Raw genomic sequence first — 22,067 nt, 5'->3', positions numbered from 1 at the left:
ACTCTCTAATTAGCTGTTTCTATTTGTTTTATATGTTTATTAATTATTTCTTTTCCATGTTTTTCTGCCTTCCTTTACATTGGTTGCGTTTTTTTTTTTTTCTTTTTAGGTAATTGTATTTTCTAACTGGTTTTATGGTGGCTCTGTCTTCCTCTCGTGCTCTGCCACAGCTGAGCTGGCCCACAGTTTCTGTTTCTCTTTGGACGACCTGTCTGTCGTTGGATTTCTGACTGTTTTCCCTGTGACCTCAAGTCACACTGCTGGTTTCAAGGAAGTTGTGATTTTGTAGTTTAGTTTTTTCTCATTATCAGGTTGGGAGCTATTACCTTTGCAGCTTTCTACATCTTAGAGGGAGGTGCATATCCCATAATATTTTTTAAAATTCCCTAAATCTGTTGTTAATAGAAGAAACAAACTCTAAATTTAGTTTTAAAGAGGTTTATTCTGAGTAAATATGAGTGACCAGGGCCTGGGAAAACACAGTCTCAAGAGGTCCTGAAAAAGGTTGTAGGGTTATAGCTTGGTTTTATACATTTCAGGGAGACAGGAGATACAGGCAAAGACATAAATCAATACATGGAAGGTTTCTACCCGAAAAGGTGGAATATCTGGAAGCAGGGGTGAAGGTGTGGGGGTGGGGATTGGGGGAGGCTTACAGGTTATAGGTGGATTCAGAGATTCTTTAATTTTTGCAGTTGGTTAGAGGAGTAAGGCTGTTTCTAAAACTTGAACTCAGTGGAAAGGAATGTCTTAAGATAAGGATGCTGTGTAGCAAGATTGATGGCCTGCAGGTGTGACTTAATCCTTGCCTTGTGTGGCTGTAGATCTTGTGTAAGAGTTGACATGTTATTGCCACAGAGTCTGTTTTGTCAGCCTTCAGATCTCTATTTTTACATTAATGCTGATCAGTTATTGTACCTAAACTCCAAAAGGGTGGAGGTATTATGAGGTGCATCCAACCTTCCTTCCTGTCATGGCCGAAAGTTCAGTTTTTAAGATTTTTCTGGGGTCTCCTTGGCCAAGAGGGAGTCCATTCAGTGGGTTGGGGACTTAGAATTTTATTTTTAGTTTACACTGCATAATAGTAGTCTCTACTGCCTATCAATAATTGAACATTTGCTTGAAATTTAATCTACTTTTTCAACCCTACTTCTTCCTGTTTTTCTTTCTTAAAAAGAAATTTTAAATGCTTAAGACCTATATTAAAAAGTATAAAAAATAATACAATGAGCCCCCACAACCCTTCCCAGCTACAGGGTTAAGGTTGCTAAAATCAAATGCAGAATCTTATCCTGCTTCTAGCTGAATTACAATGCAGGTTGAACTCCCAGCGTCACAGAGTGTCTACATTAAATGTGAGGGCAGTGATTGGGAAAGAATGGGACCCGGCACATTGGGATAGGGAAGTGTTGGAACACGTGGAAGAAACTAATAAATTCTAGACATACACAACCTACCAAAACTGATTCATGAAAAAGAAAATCTGAACATACTTAAAATGAGTACAGAGATTGAAATAGTAATAAAGTCTCCAATTAAAGAAATGCCCTGGACCTAATGGCTTCATTGCTGAATTCTACCAAATATTTAAAGAAGAATGAATATCAGCCATTCTCAAACTTTTCCAGAAAATTGAAGAAGAGGGAACACTTAGAAACTGATTTTATAAAGCCAGCATTACCCTGATACCAAAGCCAGACAAGGACATTACAAGAAAATAAAATTATAGACCAATATGTCTAATAAACATAGATACAAAATTCTCAACAAAATATTAGCAAAGTGAATTCAAACAGCAGAATTACAAGGATCATTCACCATCTAGTAGGATTTATCCCTGGGAGGAAAGGATAATTCAGCATATGCAAATTCGTAAATTCACATTAACAAAATGAAGGACAAAAATCATATGATCATCTCAATAGATGCAGAAAAAGTATTTGACAAAATCCAACACCCTTTTATAATAAAACTCTCAATCAATTAGGTATAGAAAAAATTGTACCTCAACATAATGAAGGTCATATATAACAAGATCACAGCTAACATCATCCTTTTTTTTTTTAACACAAGCAAACATTAAAAAGATGTGATTTATCTAGCTAACTATGCCTCCTGTGTTTTTATTATTATTATTATACTTTAAGTTGTAGGGTACATGTGCACATAGTGCTGGTTTGATACATAGGTATACATGTGTCATGTTGGTTTGCTGCACCCTTCAACTCATCATTTACATTAGGTATTTCTCCTAATGCTATCCCTCCCCTAGCCCCCCACCTGCAACAGGCCCCAGTGTGTGATGTTCCCTGTCCTGTGTCCTAGTGTTCTCATTGTTCAATTCCCACCTATGAGTGAGAACATGCGGTGTTTTGTTTTCTGTCCTTGTGATAGTTTGCTGGGAATGATGGTTTCCAGCTTCATCCATGTGCCCCCAAAGGTCATGAACTCATCCTTTTTTATGGCTGCCTAGTACTCCATGGTGTATATGTGCCATTTTTTTTTTTTTTTTTTTTTTTTTTTTTTTTTTTTTTTTTTTTTTTTTTTTTTTTTTTTTTATGTGCTTTTTATTATCCATGTGTGTATTTATGTGCCACATTTTCTTAATCCAGTCTATCATTGATGGACATTTGGGTTGGTTCCAAGTCTTTGCTATTGTGAATAGTGCCACAATAAACATATGTGTGCTTGTGTCTTTATAGTAACATGATTTATACTCCTTTGGGTATATACCCTGTAATGGGATGGCTGGGTCAAATGGTATTTCTAGTTCTAGATCGCTGAGGAATTGCCACACTGTCTTCCACAATGGTTGAACTAATTTACACTCCCACCAACAGTGTGAAAGTGTTACTATTTCTCTACATCCTCTCCAGCATCTGTTGTTTTCTGACTATTTAATGATCAGTATTCTAACTGGTGTGAGATGGTTTTGATTTGCATTTCCCTGATGACCAGTGGTGATGAGCATTTTTTCATGTGTCTGCTGGCTGCATAAATGTCTTCTTTTGAAAAGTGTCTGTTCATATCCTTTGCCCATTTTTGTTTGTTTGTTGTAAATTTGTTTGAGTTCTTTGTAGATTCTGGATATTAGCCCTTTGTCAGATGGGTAGATTGCAAAACTTTTCTGCCATTCTGTAGGTTGCCTGTTCACTCTGATGGTAGTTTCGTTTGCCATGCAGAAGCTCTTTAGTTTAATTAGATCCCATTTGTCTATTTTAGCTTTTGTTGCCATTGCTTTTGGTGTTTTAGTCATGAAGTCCTTGCCCGTGCCTATGTCCTGAATGGTACTGCCTAGGTTTTCTTCTAGGGTTTTTATGGTTTTAGGTCTAACGTTTAAATATTTAATCCATCTTGAATTAATTTTTGTATAAAGTGTAAAGACGGGATCCAGTTTCAGCTTTCTACATATGGCTAGCCAGTTTTTTCAGCACCATTTATTAAATAGGAAATCCTTTCCCCATTTCTTGTTTCTGTCAGGTTTGTCAAAGATCAGATGGTTGTAGATGTGTGGTGTTATTTCTGAGCCCTCTGTTCTGTTCCATTGGTCTATATATCTGTTTTGGTACCAGTACCATGCTGTTTTGGATACTGTAGCCTTATAGTATAGTTTGAAGTCAGGTAGCATGATGCCTCCAGTTTTGTTCTTTTTACTTAGGATTGTCTTGGCAATGCAGGCTCTTTTTTGGTTCCATATGAACTTTAAAGTAGTTTTTTTCCAATTCTGTGAGGAAAGTCATTGGTAGCTTGATGGGGATGGCATTGAACCTGTAAATCACCTTGGGCAGTATGGCGATTTTCATGATATTGATTCTTCCTATCTATGAGCATGGAATGTTCTTCCATTTGTTTGTGTCCTCTTTTATTTCATTGAGCAGTGGTTTGTAGTTCTCCTAAAAGAGGTCCTTCACATCTCTTGTAAGTTGGATTCCTAGGTATTTTATTCTCTTTTGTAGCAATTGTGAATGGGAGTTCACTCATGATTTGGGTCTCTGTTTGTCCGTTATTTGTGTATAGGAATGCCTGTGATTTTTGCACATTGATTTTGCATCCTGAAATTTTGCTGAAGTTGCTTATCAGCTTAAGGAGATTTTGGGCTGAGATGATGGGGTTTTCTAAATATACAGTCATGTTATCTGCAAACAGAGACAATTTGACCTCCTCTTTTCATAATTGAATACCCTTTATTTCTTTCTCTTGCCTGATTGCCCTGGCCAAAACCTCCAACACTATGTTGGATAGGAGTGGTGAGAGAGGGCATCCCTGTCTTGTGCTGGTTTTCAAAGGAAATGCTTCCAGTTTTTGCCCATTCAGTATGACATTGGCTGTGGGTTTGTCGTAAATAGCTCTTATTATTTTGAGATATGTTCCATTAATACCTAGTTTATTGAGAGTTTTTAGCATGAAGGGCTGTTGAATTTTGTTGAATGCCTTTTCTGCATCTATTTAGATGCTAGTCATCTAAAAATGGAATAGTTTCAGAAGGAATGGTACCAGCTCCTCTTTGTACTTCTGGTAGAATTTGGCTGTGAATCCGTCTGGTTCTGGACTGTTTTCGGTTGGTGAGCTATTAATTATTGCCTCAATTTCAGAGCCTGTTATTGGTCTATTTAGAAATTCAACTTCTTCCTGGTTTAGTCTTGGGGAGGGTGTATGTGTCTAGGACTTTATCCATTTCTTCTAGATTTTCTAGTTTATTTATGTAGAGGTGTTTATAGTATTCTCTGATGGTAGTTTGTATTTCTGTGGGATCGGTGGTGATATCCCCTTTATCATTTTTTATTGCATCTATTTGATTCTTCTCTCTTTTCTTCCTTATTAGTCTTGCTAGCGATCTATCAATTTTGTTAATCTTTTCAAAAAACCAGCTCCTGGATTAATTGAATTTTTGAAGGGTTTTTTTGTGTCTCTGTCTCTTTCAGTTCTTCCCTGATCTTGGTTATTTCTTGCCTTCTGCTAGCTTTTGAATTTGTTTGCTCTTGCTTCTCTAGTTCTTTTAATTGTGATGTTAGGGTGTTGATTTTAGACCTTTCCTGCTTTCTCTTGTGGGCATTTAGTACTATAAATTTCCCTCTACACACTGCTTTAAATGTGTCCCAGAGATTCTGGTACGTTGTGTCTCTGTTCTCATTGGTTTCAAAGAAAATCTATATTCCTGCCTTCATTTTATTATTCACCCAGTAGTCATTCAGGAGCAGGTTGTTCAGTTTCCGTGTAGTTGTGCAGTTTTGAGTGAGTTTCTTAGTCCTGAGTTCTAATTTGATTGCACTGTGGTCTGAGAGACAGTTTGTTGTGATTTCTGTTCTTTTACATTTGCTAAGGAGTGCTTCACTTCCAATTATGTGGCCAATTTTAGAATAGGTACAATGTGGTGCTGAGAAGAATGTATATTCTGATGATTTGGGGTGGAGAGTTCTATAGATGTCTATTAGGTCTGCTTGGTGCAGAGCTGAGTTCAAGTCCTGGATATCCTTATTAACCTTCTGTCTCATTGATCTAATATTGACAGCAGGGTGTTAAAGTCTCCCACTATTATTGTTTGAGAGTCTAAGTCTCTTTGTAGTTCTCTAAGGACTTGCTTTATGAATCTGGGTGGTCCTGTATTGGGTGCATATGTATTTAGGATAGTTAGCTCTTCTTGTTGAATTGATACCTTTACCATTATGTAATGGCCTTCTTTGTCTCTTTTGATCTTTGTTGGTTTAAAGTCTGTTTTATCAGAGACTAGAACTGCAACCCCTGCTTTTTTTTTTTTTTTTTTTTGCTCTTCCATTTGCTTGGTAGATCTTCTTCCATCCCTTTATTTTGAGCCTATGTGTGTCTCTGCATGTGAGATGGGTCTCCTGAATACAGCACACTGATGGGTCTTGAATCTTTATCCAATTTGCCAGTCTGTGTCTTTTAATTGGAGCATTTAGCCCATTTACATTTAAGGTTAATATTGTTATGTGTGAATTTGATCCTGTCATTGTGATGTTAGCTGTTTATTTTGCCCATTAATTGATGCAGTTTCTTCATCGCATGGATGGTCTTTACAATTTGGCATGTTTTTGCAGAGGCTGGTACCGGTTGTTTCTTTCCATTATTAGTGCTTCCTTCAGGAGCTCTTGTAAGGCAGGCCTGGTGGTGACAAAATCTCTCAGCATTTGCTGGTCTGTAAAGGATTTTATTTCTCCTTCACTTATGAAGCTAGTTTGGCTGTATATGAAATTCTGGGTTGAAAATTCTTTTCTTTAAGAATGTTGAATATTGGTCCCCACTCTCTTTTGGCTTGTAGCGTTTCTGCCAAGAGATCTGCTGTTAGTCTGATGGGCTTCCCTTTGTGGGTAACCCAACCTTTCTCTCTGGCTGCCCTTAACATTTTTTCCTTGATTTCAACTTTGGTTAATCTGACAATTACGTGTCTTGGGATTTCTCTTCTCGAGGAATATCTTTGTGGTGTTCTCTGTATTTCCTGAATTTGAATGTTGGCCTGCCTTGCTAGGTTGGGGAAGTTCTCCTGGATAATATCCTGAAGAGTGTTTTCCAACTTGGTTCCATTCTCCCCATCACTTTCAGGTATACCAATCAAACATAGATTTGGTCTTTTCACATAGTCCCATATTTCTTGGAGGCTTTTTTCATTTCTTTTTACTCTTTTTTCTCTAACTTTGTCTTCTTGCTTTATTTCATGAATTTGATGTTCAATCACTGATACCCTTTCTTCCACTTGATTGCATCAGCTATTGATGCTTCTGCATGCATCACGAAGTTCTCGTGCCATGGTTTTCAGCTCCATCAGGTCATTTAAGGTCTTCCCTACGCTGTTTATTCTAGTTAGCCATTCATCTAACCTTTTTTCAAGGTTTTTAGCTTCCTTGCGATGGGTTCAAACATCCTCCTTTAGCTCAGAGAAGTTTGTTATTACCGACCTTCTGAAGCCTACTTCTGTCAACTTGTCAAAGTCATTCTCCTTCCAGCTTTGTTCCGTTGCTGGCAAGGAGCTGTGATCTTTTGGAGGAGAAGAGGTGCTCTGGTTTTTAGAATTTTCAGCTTTTCTGCTCTGGTTTCTCCCCATCTTTGTGGTTTTATCTACCTTTGGTCTTTGATGTTGGTGACCTACAGATGGAGTTTTGGTGTAGATGTCCCTTTTGTTGACATTGATCCTATTCCTTTCTGTTTGTTAGTTTTCCTTCTAACAGTCAGGTCCCTCAGCTGCAGGTCTGTTGGAGTTTGCTGGAGATCCACTCCAGACCCTGTTTTCCTGGGTATCACCAGCAGAGGCTGCAGAACAGCAAATATTGCAGAATAGCAAATATTGCTGCCTGATCCGTCCTCTGGAAGCTTCATCCCAGAGGAGCAGCTGGCTATATGAGGTGTCTGTTGGCCCCTACTGGGAGGTGTCTCCTAGTTAGGCTACATAGGGGTCAGGGGCACACTTGAGGAGGCAGTCTGTCTGTTCTCAGATGTCAAACACCGTGCTAGGAGAACCACTGCTCTCTTCAGAGCTGTCAGACAGGGACATTTAAGTCTGCAGAAGTTGTCTGCTGCCTTTTGTTCAGCTATGCCCTGCTCACACAGGTAGAATCTATAGAGGCTGGTAGGCCTTGCTGAGCTGCGGTGGGCTCTGCCCAGTTTGAGCTTCCCAGCCACTTTGTTTATGTACTCAAGCCTCAGCAAAGGCGGACGCCCCTCCCCCAGCCTGGCTGTCGCCTTGCTGTTCAATCTCAGGCTGCTGCACTAGCAGTGAGCAAGGCCCCGTGGGCATGGGACCTGCAGAGCCAGGCCCAGGAGAGAATCTGTTTTTCTGCTGGTTGCTAAGTCCTTGGGAAAAGCATAGTATTTGAGTGGGAGTGTCCTGATTTTCCAGGTACAGGCTGTCATGGCTTCTCTTGGCTAGTAAAGGGAAATCCCCTGACCTCTTGAGCTTCCTGGGTGAGGTGATGCCCCACCCTGCTTTGGCTCACCCTATGTGGGCTGCACCCACTGTCCAACCAGTCCCAAGGAGATGAACCACGTACCTCAGTTGGAAATGCAGAAATCACCTGTCTTCTGTGTCGATCATGCTGGGAGCTGCAGACCAGAGCTGCTCCTATTCAGCCATCTTGGATCTCCTGCTAACATCATTCTTAACAGTGAAAAGGTGAAATCATTTCTTGTAAATCAGGAACAAAACAAGGATGTCCACTCTTGCCACTTCTAGTCAATATAGTCTTGGAAATCTTAGTCAGAACAATTATGCAATTATATAAGAGAAAGAAATAGAAAGTACCTAAGAATAAATATTCTTATAATGTTCATACTACTGAAAGCAATCTGCAGATTCCATGCAATCCCTATTAAAGTTACAATGACATTTTTCAAAGAGATAGAAAAAAATCCTAAAATTTGTAAGGAACCACAGAAGACCCCAAAGAATGAAAGCAATCTTGATCAAAAGGAACAAAACTGGAGGCATCACACTCCCTACTTCAAAAAATGCTACAATCCTATAGTAATCAAAATAGCATGATACTGGCATAAAATCTAACTTACAGTCCAATGAAGCAGAACAGAGACCCCATAATTAAATTTATCATTTATGGTCAATTGATTTTTAACAAAGATGCCAAGAACACACAGTGGGGAAAGAATGTCTCTTAAATAAATTATATTGAGAAAATTGGATATCCACACACAGAAGAATTAAATTGGACCCATGTACAAAAGTCACAGTGTGGCTCTCCACATGCTGCTTTGCCTGTCCAAGTGGGAGCTGCAAGTTAGTACCGCCTCCTATCAAAAATCAACTCAAATGTGATTAAACACCTAAAGGTATGATCTGAAAGTGTAAAACTCCTAGACACAAACATAGGGGAAAAGCATTTTCAATTTGATGTAAGCAATGATTTTTTAGTTGACACCAAACACATGGGCAACAAAAGCTCAGTTAGACAAGGGCAATTCATGAAACTAAAAAGCTTCTGCCTAACCATGAAACAATCAACAGAGGGAAGAGATAACTTATGGCTTGGGTGAAAATATTTGTAAACCATATATCTGATAAAGAGTTAATAACCAAGGGAAAGTGGCAGATAGGAGGCGGGACTAACTTGCAGCTCCCACTTGGACCAGCAAAGCAGCATGTGGAGACCCACATTGTGACTTTTGCTCCAAGAACTACTGCAGGAACATACTAGAAAAGCTGAGAGAATCCATAGATTCTTTGAAGGAGGTGGGTTGCCACATCCATGCTCATGGATGGGAAGAATCAATATTGTGAAAATGAACATACTGCCCAAAGTAATCTAGAAATTCAATGCAATTCCCATAAAAAATACTACCATCATTCTTCATGGAACTAAAAAAAAAATCCTAAAATTCATATGGAACCAAAAAAGAACCCACATAGCCAAAGCAAGACTAAGCAAAAAGGACAAATCTGGAGGCATTACATTACCTGGCTTCAAACTATACCATAAGGCCATAGCCATTAAAACAGGATGATACTGTTATAAAAACAGGAATATCGACCAATAGAACAGAATAGAGAACCCAGAAATAAAGCCAAACACTTACAGTCAACTGATCTTTGACAAAGCAAACAAAAACAGAAAGTGGGCAAGGACTCCCTATTCAACAAATGGTGCTGGAATAATTGGCAAGCCAAATGTAGAAGAATGAAACTGTATCCTCATTTCTCACCTTATACAAAAATCAACTCGAGATGGATCAAAGATTTAAATCTAAGACCTGAAACTATAAAAAGTCTGGAAGATAACATCGGAAAAACCCTTCTAGACATTGGCCTGGGCAAAGAGTTCATGACCAAGAACGCAAAAGCAAATGCAACAAAAACAAAGGTAAATAGATGAAACTTTAATTAAACTAAAAAGCTTCTGCACAGCAAAAGAAATAATCAGCAGAGTAAACAGACAACCCTCAGAGTGGGAGAAAATCTTCACAATCTATACATCTGACAAAGGACTAATATCCAGAATCTACAAGGAACTCAAACAAATCAGCAAGAGAAAAACAACACTCCCATAAAAAGGTGGGCTATGAATAGATAATTCTCGAAAGAAGATATACAAATGTTCAGCAAACATGAAAAAATGCTCGGCGTCACTAATTATCAGGGAAATGCAAATGAAAACCACAATGTGATACCACCTTACTCCTGTAAGAATGGCCATAATAAAAAAATTTAAAAAAATAGATTTTTGCCTGGATGTGGTGAAAAGGGAACACTTTTACACTGTTGGTGGAAATGTAAACTAGTGCAACCATTATGGAAAATGCTGATTCCTTAAAGAACTAAAAGTAGATTCCTTAAAGAACTAAAAGTAGATCTACCATTTGATCCAGCATTCCACTCCTGGGTATCTACCCAGAGGAAAAGAAGTCATTATACAAAAAAGATACTTGCATATGTATGTTTATAGCAGCACAATTCGCAATTGCAAAAATATGGAACCAGCCCAAATACTCACCAATCAAGTGAATAAAGAAAATGTGGCATATATATACCATGGAATACTACTCAGCAATAAAAAGGAATAAAATAATGGCATTTGCCACAATATAGATAGAATTGCAGACCATTATTCTGATTGAAGTAACTCAGGAATGGAAAAGCAAACATTGTATGTTCTCACTCATAAGTGGGAGCTAAGCTATGAGGACTAAGGCATAAGAATGATACAGTGGACTTTGAAGATTCAGGGGAAAGTGTCAGAAGAGGGTAAGGGATTAAAAAAAGTTCAGATTGGGTATAGTATACACTCCTTGGGTGATAAGTTCACTAAAATCTCAGAAACCGCCACTGAATAACTTACTAATGTAACCAAACACCACCTGTTCCCCAAAAACCTATTGAAAAAAAGTGTTAATACCCGTAATTCAAACATTCAATAGCAAAAAAACAAATAACCCAATTAAAAATGGGCAAAGAATCTGGATAGACATTTTTCCAAAGAAGAGATACAAATCACTAATAGCTATATGAAAAAGGTTCTCACCATCACTAATCATCGGAGAAATACGAGTTAAAACCACAATGAGATCATCTCATGCCTGTTAGAATGGCTATTATCAAAAAGAGAAGGGATGACAGGTGTTGGTGAGTACGGGTGGAAAAGAGAAATCTTGTAGCCTGTTGGTAGAAATATAAATTGGTATAACCATTATGGAGAATAATATGGAGATTCCTCAAAAAATTAAAAATAGAATTACCAGATGATCTGGCATGCCCATTTCTGGGTATATGTCCAAAGACTTGAAATTAGATCTCAAAGAAACAGCTGTACTTTCATGTTTGTTTTATCATTATTCACAATAGTCAAGGTATGGAAACAAACTAAGTGTCCACCAATGGGTAAAATAGATAAAAGAACATGGTATGTAAATATAATGGAATACTTTTCAGCCTTAAAAAAGAAAAAGAACCTCTGATTTTGCAAAAGCGTGAATGAAACTGTGGGAGGTGGGAGAGTATTATGCTAAGTGGAATAAATGACCATAGAAAAGACCAATATTAAATGATCTTACTTACATATGGAATCTAAAAAGGTCAAACTCACAAAAGCAGAGAGTAGAATGGTAGTTGCCAGGGGCTGGTGGTTGGGTATGAGGGAGAGTTGTTGGTCAAAGGGTGCAAAGTTTCAGTTATGCATGATGAATAAGCTCTGGAGATCTAATGTACAGCATGGTGACTATAGTTCATAATACTGCACTATATACTTGAAATTTGCTGAGAGAGTAGATCTTCAGTGTTCTTATCACACACCAACACACGAATGGTAACATGTGATGTGATGCATATGTTAATTAGCTTGATTGTGGCGATCATTTCACAGTCTATGTATTAGTGTTTCAGCCACAGTCTATGTGTACAGTGTTTCAACCATTATGAAAACGGTGTGGAGATTTCGTAAAGAACTAAAAGTAGGTCTTCCATTTGATCCAGCAATCCCACTCCTGGGTATTTACCCAGAGGAAAAGAAGCCAGTGTATGAAAAAGATACTTGTGCATGCATGTTTATAGCAGCACAATTTACAATTGCAAAAGCATAGAACAAGCCCAAATGCCCATCAGTCAATGTGTAGATAAAGAAAAATGTGGCATATATCTACCATGGAATACTACTCAGCCATAAGAAGGAATGAAATGATGACATTTGCAGCAGATATTTACCATATATCAAATATAACATTGTACACTTTAGAATATATACAATTTTTAATTGTCAATTACACCACAATAAGGCTGGAAAAAACAAGGAAACTATAGAAAAGATTTTTACTTTAAATCCTCATTTTTGGGTGTGCATCACCATATCCCCTAATTTAATCAATTGTCTTTTAAGTTTTCAATATTACATTTATGTATGACAGTACGTTGTGCACAAGTGTCCAGCAGCCCCAGTAAACTTACTTTACCGTTCCCAGGCCAGTTTACCTATGCCCATACAAACCAGCTCTATTCTCCTGTTGGGTTTTGTGCTAAGATATTCAGGCTGTCTCATCACTCAGATTCATAACCCTGCTTTTTACCATACACCATTTTGATCAGCACTATATCTGCAGCGATTATGGATTATTTTTATTTTATTTTATTCTACTTTATATTTTATTGAGACAGTGTCTTTTTCTGTCTTCTAGGCTGGACTGTACTAGCATGATCATGGCTCATTGCAGCCTTCAACTCCTGGGCTCAAGCATCCTCCTGCCTCAGCCTCTGGAGCAACTAGGACTACAGGCATGCGCCACCATGCCCAGCTAACTTTTAAATTTTTCTTTCTTTCTTTTTCTTTTCTTTTCTTTCTTTCTTTTTTTTTTTTTTTTGTTTTTGTTTTTGTTTTTGAGACAGAGTCTTGCTCTGTAGCCCAGGCTGGAGTACAGTGGTGTGATTTCGGCTCACTGCAACCTCCACCTCCCAGGTTCAAGTGATTCTTCTGCCTCAGCCTCCTGAGTATCTGGGACTACAGGCATGCACCACCATGCCCAGCTAATTTTTATATTTTTAGTAGAGATGGGGTTTTGCCATATTGGCCAGCCTGGTCTTGAACTGCTGACCTCGTGATCTGCCTGCCTCAGCCTCTGAAAGTGCTGGGATTACAGGCATGAACCACCGTGCCTGGCCACTTTTTTGATTTTCTTTGTAGAGACAGAGTCTCATTATGTTGCCCAGGATGATCTTTAACTCCTGGACTCAAGCAATCCTCCTATCTTGGCCTCCCTGTTCTGGGATTACAGATGTGAACCACCCTAAAAAAAAATCAGTTTTAAAAAAATATCAAAGCTAGTATAAATTGAGTGAATCTCTTGTGGTCCTTTTACAGGTTGAAGAGTTGGTGAAACATGAAGACCACTCATCTTTTATAAGGATTCATTAAAATTTTAGTAGACCATGGAATACTATGCAGCCATAAGAAGGAATGAGACCATGTCCTTTGCAGGGACATGGATGAAGCTGGAAACCATCACCCTCAGGAAACTAACACAGGAACAGAAAACCAAACACCGCATGTTCTCACTCATAAGTGGGAGTTAAACATTGAGAACACATGGACACAGAGAGGGGAACAACACACACCAGGGCCTGTTGGGGGGTGGGAGGTGAGGGGAGGGAACTTAGAGGATGGTTCAATAGGTACAGAAAACCACCATGGCACAAGTATACCTATGTAACAAGCCTACACATTCTGCACATGTATCCCATTTATTTTAGAAGAAATAAAAAAAATTAGTAAATATACCATCTATCTCTGCTTTGTTATGCCATTTTTAATTAGCCAGGCTTTAAGCAGTTATTTTTTTTTTTTATTCCACAAATATTTTAATATAGGTATTCAAAGATATGGGTACTGCTCTATTCATTGGCATGCCAGAAACTTCACCAATAGAAGACTGATTAAATAAATTGTAGAATGTTTATACTACCGAACGCTAGTAGCCATTATTATTATTATTTTTTACTTGAATCTTGTTTTTTATTTTAGCACTTTATACAGCTTGTCTCATTAAGTATCACCCAGCTAAGATTTTTTTTTTATAGGGCATGGCACATATATTTTGTTTTGTTTCCTTTTATTATTATTTTTTTAATTTATTTATTTTTTATTATACTTTAGGTTTTAGGGTACATGTGCACAATGTGCAGGTTTGTTACATATGTATCCATGTGCCATGTTGAGTTCCTGCACCCATTAACTCGTCATTTAGCATTAGGTATATCTCCTAATGCTGTCCCTCCCCCCTCCCCCCACCCCACAACAGTCCCCGGAATGTGATGTTCCCCTTCCTGTGTCCATGAGTTCTCATTGTTCAATTCCCACCTATGAGTGAGAACATGCGGTGTTTGATTTTTTGTCCTTGCGATAGTTTACTGAGAATGATGTTTTCCAGTTTCATCCATGTCCCTACAAAGGACACGAACTCATCATTTTTTATGGCTTAAGCAGTTATTTTTTGATGACTGTCTAATTACAGCTTTTTTTTATTTGTGAGGCTGATTTCTTTTCAAAGGTGCAATTCTTTCAGGCTGCTTATTAGAAATAGAGCCCTATATTACTTTTGGAATTAAAAAAATGTATCAACACTTCATAAGTTTGCCATATGTTTTCTGTTTTTGACATTTTTATTTTACTTTAAGTTCTGGGATACATGTGCAGAATATGAAGGTTTGTTACATAGGTATACATGTGCCATGGTGGTTTGCTGCACCTATCAACTCATCATCTAGATTTTAAGCCCTGCATGCATTAGGTATTTGTCCTAATGCTCTCCCTCCCCTCACCCCCACCCCCTGACAGGCCCTGGTGTGTGATGTTCTCCTCTCTGTGTCCATGTGTTCTCATTGTGCAACTCCCACTTATGAGCGAGAACATGTGGTGTTTGGTTTTTTGTTCCTGTGTTAGTTTGCTAAGAATGGTTTCCAGCTTCATCCATGTCCCTGCAAAGGACATGAACTCATTTTTTTTATGGCTGCATAGTATTTCATGGTTTATATGTGCCACATTTTCTTTATCCAGTCTATCATTGATGGGCATTTGGGTTGGTTCCAAGTCTTTGCTATTGTAAATGGTGCTGCAATAAACATATATGTGCATGTGTCTTTATAGTAGAATGATTTGTAATCCTTTGGGTAATGGGATTGCTGGGTCAAATGGTATTTCTGATTCTAGATCCTTGAAGAATTGCCACAATGTCTTTCACAATGGTTGAACTAATTTAAACTCCCAACAACAGTGTAAGTGTTCCTATTTCTCCACAGCCTCACCAACGTATATTGTTTCCTGAGATTTTAATAATCACCTTTCTGACTGGCGTGAGATGGTATCTCATTTTGGTTTTGATTTGCATTTCTTTAATAACCAGTGATGATGATTTTTCTTTCCTATGTTTGTTGGACACATAAATGTCCTTTTTGAGAAGTGTCTGTTCATATCCTTTGCCCATTTTTTGATGGGGTTGTTTGTTTTTTTTTCTTGTAAATTTAGTTAAGTTCCTTGTAGATTCTGGATATTAAACCTTTGTCAGATGGGTAGATTGCAAAAATTTTCTCTCATTCTGTAGGTTGGCTGTTCACTCTGATGCTAGTTTCTTTTGCTGTGCAGAAGCTCTTTAGTTTAATTAGATCCCATTTGTCAATTTTGGCTTTTGTTGCAATTGCTTTTAGTGTTTTAGTCATGAAGACTTTGCCCATGTCTATGTCCTGAATGGTATTTTCTAGGTTTTCTTCTAGGGTTTTTACGGTTTTGGATTTTACATTTAGGTCTTTAATCTATCTTGAGTTAATTTTTGTATAAGGTTTGAGGAAGGGGTCCAGTTTCTATGTGGCAGACGGGAGTGGGAATGTGGAGTGGGAATGTGACCATTAAGAGAATACTCCATTCAGTTTTTCTCAGGACAGCTCCCTCAGTTTATACTTTCAATTTCATAAATCCAAGGATTTAAAAAAATCTTTGGAGTATTTAATTATATTAATATTTTAAAAATAGCCGGGTTCTTTTTTTTTTTATTATTATACTTTAGGTTTTAGGGTACATGTGCACAATGTGCAGGTTTGTTACATATGTATCCATGTGCCATGTTGTTTTGCTGCACCCATTAACTCGTCATTTAGCATTAGGTATATCTCCTAATGCTGTCCCTCCCCCCTCCCCCCACCCCACAACAGTCCCCGGAGTGTGACGTTCCCCTTCCTGTGTCCATGAGTTCTCATTGTTCAGTTCCCACCTATGAGTGAGAACATGCGGTGTTTGGTTTTTTGTCCTTGCGATAGTTTACTGAGAATGATGTTTTCCAGTTTCATCCGTGTCCCTACAAAGGACATGAACTCATCATTTTTTATGGCTGCATAGTATTCCATGGTGTATATGTGCCACATTTTCTTAATCCAGTCTATCATTGTTGGACATTTGGGTTGGTTCCAAGTCTTTGCTATTGTGAATAGTGCCTCAATAAACATACGTGTGCATGTGTCTTTATAGCAGCATGATTTATAGTCCTTTGGGTATATACCCAGTAATGGGATGGCTGGGTCAAATGGTATTTCTAGTTCTAGATCCCTGAGGAATCGCCACACTGACTTCCACAATGTTTGAACTAGTTTACAGTCCCACCAACAGTGTAAAAGTGTTCCTATTTCTCCACATCCTCTCCAGCACCTGTTGTTTCCTGACTTTTTAATGATGGCCATTCTAACTGGTGTGAGATGGTATCTCACTGTGGTTTTGATTTGCATTTCTCTGATGGCCAGTGATGATGAGCATTTTTTCATGTGTTTTTTGGCTGCATAAATGTCTTCTTTTGAGAAGTGTCTGTTCATGTCCTTGCAGAGACATAACCAAAAAAGAGAATTTCAGACCAATATCCTTGATGAACATTGATGCAAAAATCCTCAATAAAATACTGGCAAACCGAATCCAGCAGCACATCAAAAAGCTTATACACCATGATCAAGTGGGCTTCATCCCTGGGATGCAAGGCTGGTTCAACATACGCAAATCAATAAATGTAATCCGTCATATAAACAGAACCAAAGACAAAAACCACATGATTATCTCAATAGATGCAGAAAAGGCCTTTGACAAAATTCAACAACCCTTCATGCTAAAAACTCTCAATAAATTAGGTATTGATGGGACGTATCTCAAAATAATAAGAGCTATCTATGACAAACCGGGTTCTTAAGATGTAGACATTTTCAAGGATTTGCATTTATCTTTATGGAGGAGGAATCTTAATTTAAGAATGTATTCCTTTAAAAAATTTAAAAAAATTTTTTTAACTTCAGTCTCTGTGCTAGTAAGAATGTATTCTTTATAAGTCTATTAGTAAAGTGAACTCATGACAGTTTTTTCTCTTTAATTGTAAAATAAAAAGAAAAGTTTTAAATCATATCTCCTACTTCAGGAAACATCTGAACTTAACTCTCCTTCTAATAAATATTTTATTGTTTATGAAAATTATGTTTATTTTTCCAATATTAAAATTGACATATGCTTCCCAAGTTTTAAAATCTCCAAAAGGTGGGAAAAAGAGATATAATTATAATCCCACTCTTCAAACAGTTATTTAAACATTTTGTATAGTGCATTTTCTTCCAGCTTTAAAATGACTTTTCAAAATAGGTGATTTGGCTTTAAGATTTTAAGAAGCTCTTAAAGGTATTACTGCTCATGATTAAAATGTATACAGTATTTCAACGTTAAAGGTCTTTTTTAATGTTTTATCACTACCATGTAATTCAATGTCATAACCATAGCAAAACAAACAATTTCTTAGATTTAGTGGAATAAATTTCCTCCTCGAGTGAAACAAATTTCCAGGTTGAAACCATAGTATAGCCTTCAAGAAAATGAATTCTGTTAACAACCCAAAGGTGCAGGAAATGGATTATCTGCTAGGGCTCCCAGGAAAGAATGCAGCCTGCTGACATTTTAGCCCAGTAAGACCTGTATTGGGCTTCTGACCTACAGAAGTATGAGATAACAAATTTGTGTTGTTTTAAGCTGCCAAGTTAGTGGGAATTTGTTATGGCAGCAATAGTAACCTAATACGGTAACTTTTGATACCTTGTCTTAATTAGGGTCTGTTTATAAACACAGAGCAGAAAATTACAGGACTACTTCATTCTTGGTGACTTTGGTCTACCTTCTTTTTGTCTTTAAACATTTGTCCACTTCATTATCTTATGATGGACTATGCTCTCTTATAATACTCTGAATTCATTCCTAAGACAGCTCTTTCTTTACCTGCTCTTTACTGAGAGATTCCATGCCAATTCTTAAGGTCCCTATCTTTGTCCACTCAGCTAGAGAGTCTAATTGTCTTTTTCCCATTCCTACACTCTTCTTAGAGAGCTTACTCCCACAGCACCTACTTATTGGCCTTGTGGACACGGTGATTTGACACCTTGCTGACTCATTCTTCTTACAAATAAGTGAATCAGAAGTGGAAATCTCACTCTAGTTGGACCAACCATATCCTCCTCGCAGAAATTTGGATTTTGAACTCAGATCATTTTAAATATGCATCCACTTAAATTTAATACATATCAGTACATTCAAATACATTCAATATCTATACCCTTATATATTGAATATATATCTACAATTGAGTATATGCATATATTTATGAATGACAAAAGCAGCTATCTTCCATGTGCACAGAAAAGTGGAAAAAAACACTGTAGAGATAGAAAAACAAATCAGGTGTATATTAGTTTCTTATGGCTGCTGTAACAAATTACCACAAACTTGGTGGCTTAAAACAACACTAATGTGTTATTTTACAGTTCTGAGGGCAAGAAATCCAAAAACAGTTTTATTGGGCTGAAACCCAGATGTTGGCAGAGTCACGCTGGAGGTTGTGGGAGAAAATCAGCTTCGTTGCCTTTTCTAGCTTTCAGAGGTTTATTTCTTGATTCATGACCCTTTCCTCTGTCTCCAAAGCCAGCAGAGCAGCATCATCAAATCTCTCTCTACTTCCATCATCATATGGCCTTCATTTTTGTAGTAAAATCTCCTTTTGCCTAGCTCTTATGATGACATTTGGGATTACATGTAGGACCCACCTGGGTAATCCAGGATAATCCCCCATCTCAAGAACTTTAACTTAATCACTTCTACAAAAATCTCTTTGCCACATAAAATAACATTCACGGTTTCCAGAGGTCAGAACCTGGATATCTTTAGGGGCCATTATTCAGCCTACCACAAAGTATATGGAGAAAAATAATACAGAGAAATACAACTCCAGAGAGACCTAAAGAGAAATCAGAGACTTAAAGAGAAGAGAATACCTACCTTGGCTCCTTACAAATTTCTAGTTCCTTCTTTTTGTCACTTAGCAGGTTTTGGTGTTTCTTATCTTCTGGGGTTCCATATGGCACTTTTGATTTTTATGATAAGTACATAGTTTACTTAAGCAAGCTTGATTAGTTTTCTGATATTTTTTTTTCCTCAACCAAATGAATGCTAAGATACTCTTTTGTATAAGATGGCCACATTGGCCAGTTGCTATAGATGATCAGTCTAGACTCATGGTCAGTTATGTCTTCTGAATAAATAGTTTTCGTTTCAAACCAAATTGCCTCTCAGTCCATTCTAATTGTATCCCACTTCTGGTCTGCCTTGATCTGCAGGTCTGTCTAACTGTTGGCTTCTGGCTTCAGAAAAAGAAGGTAGCTTCCAGGCTAATTTGGTTTCCCCTCTTAAGTTTTCCTTCCACACTTTATAATATAGTGGGGTGCTAAAGGAGTCTGAAGTTCACATATTCTAAATTTCTGCCACTTACCAATGGTGTAGTTTGGGGCAAGATGCTTAACCTTTGTAAACCTCAGTTTTCTCATCTGTAAAATGGAGATAATGAAATCAGCTTTCTAAGGTTATTAGGAGGAATAAATTAAATACATGCATGTATATTTAAGTGTACTGTACAAACCCTGGCTTATGTTATTGTTATTATTATTATTCCTTCTTGCTATTATTATATAATATTTAACTTTCAAGGTTGAAGCCTTGCAACATCTGAAAAGAACTAGTAGAAGTGTTTGTTTTTAATTATATGTGGTTCCATTTCTTAGACCATTTTGGCTAAGCCTACAACAACATAAAGAAAAAGCACAATGTCCCCATTTCACAGATGAGAAAACAAACGGTCAGACAGGCTAAGTGTCACTTGATTAAAAAAAAAAAAAGTGATAAAGCCAGTCACAAAATTTAGGTTTTTTGATTTTAGTTTTGTATTTTTCATTAATCCATGATATTGTGAATGCACAGTGGTTCAAAAATAGAGTTCAGGGAATGTTATTTTCTCTATGGCTGAATTGTCTCTTCTAAACTGTGACTACAATACTTTGCCTCTGATGCGGCACTGAGCCTTTTCATACCTTCCCATATGCCTTTGATTTTCTGGTGTCTAAATCTGTCTTTCTCCACATTGAGCTAGAGATGAAAATAACCATTCTGAGCAAAAAAGCTTGGTTAAAATTTTAAGTTCTCCTGTGCCATGAGGACATAATTTTGCTGACTGCTTCTTTCAAGACTTCCATTACTTTTTCATTTCTTAGACTATAAATGAAGGGATTCAGAAGAGGGGTCACCATTGTGGTGAGGACAGCTGTCACTTTGTCAAAATCCATTGAATGACTCTGGCTGGGCCTCACATACATGAAGATGTTGCTCCCATAGGCAATGGAAATGATGATGATGTGAGAAGCCCAGTTGGAAAAGGCCTTCCGACATCCTTGGGCTGAGGGGATGTGCAGGATGGTAGAAATGATGTAGATGTAGGACACAGTGGTGAGCACCAGTGAGATCAAGAGGATGAGGGAAGATAAGAGAAAGTTTATCATCTCGATGAAATGAGTGTCTATACAGGATACGTGTAGCAGAGGGCCGATGTCACAGAAGAAGTGACTAATTTCCTTGTAACAGAAAGGCAATCTGGACACCACAATGGTTGGGCACAACACAGACAGGAAGGCTCCAGCCCAGCAGCCCAGAACTAGTAGGGGGCAGGCCCTGCTGTTCATGATGATGGTGTAGTGCAGGGGGTCACAGATGGCCACATAGCGGTCAAAGGACATCACTGCCAAGAGGATAAACTCCACTGTCCCCAAGAAAAAAAATAAGTTTGGATGATGCACCCAGCAAAAGATATGGTCTTCTTGTCCTGCAGGAGACAGGCTAATAGCTTTGGGGTAACTGAGGTGGTGAAAAAAATGTCCAAAAATGACAAATTACTGAGGAAGAAGTACATTGGGGTTTGGAGGCAATGATTCGCCCATATTAGGGAAATGATGGCAACATTTCCTGTTGGAGTAAGCATATAAGTAAACAAGAGGACTACACAAAGGGAAATGTGAAGCTTCTGAAGAACAGGAAAGGCTGTCAGGGTAAACTCAGTCACTGTGGTCTGATTTTGGATATCCATTGCAGGCAATGCTTAGTGGGCAGCACATCTCTGAAAAAAAAATGATAAAATACAGAGATGACACTCGGCTTAAGGAAGTTTTCAACTCCCAATATCTGTGATAAGAGTGAAGTAGAAAAAACTTTGTGTGAGGAGTCAAGAGTGATTTGTTCACAGTCTGCTTCTGACTTTATTAAAGGTGGTCCCTTGGGTAAATGACATTACTTCTTCTGACTTCAGTATTCTCACATTTAAAAGTTTTGATTGAATGAAATCATCCTCATGGTCCCTATAATCCTAGTCTTTATGATTTTAGTCTCTTTTACACAATGCTCCTTCCTGTCTCTTTTTTGCTCTTCCTGACCTACTACTTTCCTAGCTAAATTCTGTTCTTAAAAAGAGAGGCATGGCGGGGCGCGGTGGCTCACGCTTGTAATCCCAGCACTTTGGGAGGCCGAGGCAGGCGGATCACGAGGTCAGGAGATCAAGACCACGGTGAAACCCCGTCTCTACTAAAAATACAAAAAAAATTAGCCGGGCGTGGTGGCGGGCGCCTGTAGTCCCAGCTACTCGGGAGGCAGAGGCAGGAGAATGGCGTGAACCCGGGAGGCAGAGCTTGCAGTGAGCCGAGATCGCGCCACTGCAGTCCAGCCTGGGCGACAGAGCAAGACTCCGTCTCAAAA

General features: G+C 38.1%; 1 pseudogene; it reads right to left on the bottom strand.

Annotated features, from left to right (window-relative positions):
• Window positions 1-20,461: 20,461 nt before the first annotated feature.
• Window positions 20,462-21,405, bottom strand: LOC100582518 (annotated as a pseudogene).
• Window positions 21,406-22,067: the final 662 nt, after the last annotated feature.

This window comes from Nomascus leucogenys, chromosome 15 (assembly GCF_006542625.1).
Source record: "Nomascus leucogenys isolate Asia chromosome 15, Asia_NLE_v1, whole genome shotgun sequence".
NCBI lineage: Eukaryota > Metazoa > Chordata > Mammalia > Primates > Hylobatidae > Nomascus > Nomascus leucogenys.
Note: the sequence above shows the minus strand (reverse complement) of the source record. Positions and strands in the feature narration are given on the sequence as shown.